At 37.5% G+C, this 1,524-nt stretch overlaps 1 non-coding gene across 1 annotated transcript; it reads left to right on the forward strand.

The window, feature by feature from the left end:
• The first annotated feature begins 233 nt into the window (after positions 1 to 233).
• Positions 234 to 317, forward strand: TRNAL-CAA (transfer RNA leucine (anticodon CAA)). The gene has a single exon. It is a non-coding gene; the product is annotated as a tRNA-Leu (tRNA).
• The last annotated feature ends 1,207 nt before the right edge of the window (positions 318 to 1,524 follow it).

Consider the following 1,524-nt stretch of genomic DNA (forward strand, 5'->3'; position numbering starts at 1 on the left):
GATTATTAATACTTCAAAGCATTTTGTGACTAGGAGGACGTGAATGATCGATTACGACCAAGGCTGAAGTTTCCGGTTATCGATTATGAAAAATTGACATATAGATGTTCCTAAAAGGTTTCGAGAATACCCCCTTCCAAAGCAATTAGAGAGAGAATATGTTAAAGGGAATGACTAATATCAGGTTACTTTAATTAATCTTACACTTATTGTTTATAAAATAAACCGATAAGGTCAGGATGGCCGAGTGGTCTAAGGCGCCAGACTCAAGTTCTGGTCCTCTAACGAGGGCGTGGGTTCAAATCCCACTTCTGACAATTTCTTGTGATTCTATTCTTTTCGTTCCATTTAGTTCGTACAAGGCTTCCGTTTTGTAGGAAACTTTGCAAAGATATTTTTTCGGATTTTTTTAGTACACATGCAGTTCGATTATGACACTACTTATTAGTAGTTATAAATGACAAGGTAGGCTTTTGCTGCACGAACTAATCAAAGCGTTATGGCACCACAAGTGTCAAAATGATTTATCCATTCCTTCCACAGCTGGCACCAATTTTTGCCATTTCACTTCATTCAAGAATGACTGGATACAAACAATTCCCAATTCAAATACTTCATCCTGGAGCAATATCTATCACCTTCCATCCCACATGTATACTATAGTGTAGAAATTTTCTCTCCAATATAAAGTTTCTTCCACATCTTAAAAAATGTGTCATATATATTTTTCTATTGGTTCACATTTCTTTGCTTTGTTTCATAAAACACAGGAACATTGACAGTGATCACCCCAATGTATTTTTTAGCTTATTTCTTGTGTTAGATTTTGTGCTTAGCTTAGCTTATGTCTTGTGAAAGACACTGACTCTATTTTCTTTAATTCTTTGCCATATTATAAAAATCTAATGTGGCATGACTATTCAATGTCTAAGAAATAAATGAAGGTGAAGCATCGTGAGTGACATTGCTATCGAAGATTAGTGCCCGAATAATATATCCGTAACTAAACAAGGGTACATTCAAGATCAGAATTGAGTAGGAAATAAGACATGATATATACAGGTTCGGGTCCCTGATTAGAGTAACACCCTACGTCTTATGTGGATGTTGTTGTATATTAATCATCTCGAGTATGAGTAGCATGGCTAGACCTACAACAATGAAGTGGATTAGATCTATACTAATATAAGATTGAAGTCGTCGAGTATCTCCAATTGCTAAGGTTTTGGTGTCGTTTGCGTCGAGTCCCTCCTTCGGGGGTTTGAGTCTCCACCTTATATAGGGGTCGAGGCACCACCTTGTTTCCAGCTGTAGTTGGTAGGGAGTCCTTCATCTTGTCAACCAAGGCAAGACAACTAAATTTGACCTGGATACTAGTTGTACTTGATCGGGTAACCTGATCAAGACCTTCCTAGTATATGTCTTCATGATCTCCGAGCATATCAGGTCTCACAGATTTGGGTCCACAATATCCGAAGTTGTTGAGCACATATATGGTATATCCTTTCCATATACGGCGTACTC

Source organism: Phragmites australis, chromosome 14 (genome assembly GCF_958298935.1).
Source record: "Phragmites australis chromosome 14, lpPhrAust1.1, whole genome shotgun sequence".
Taxonomy (NCBI): Eukaryota; Viridiplantae; Streptophyta; class Magnoliopsida; order Poales; family Poaceae; genus Phragmites; species Phragmites australis.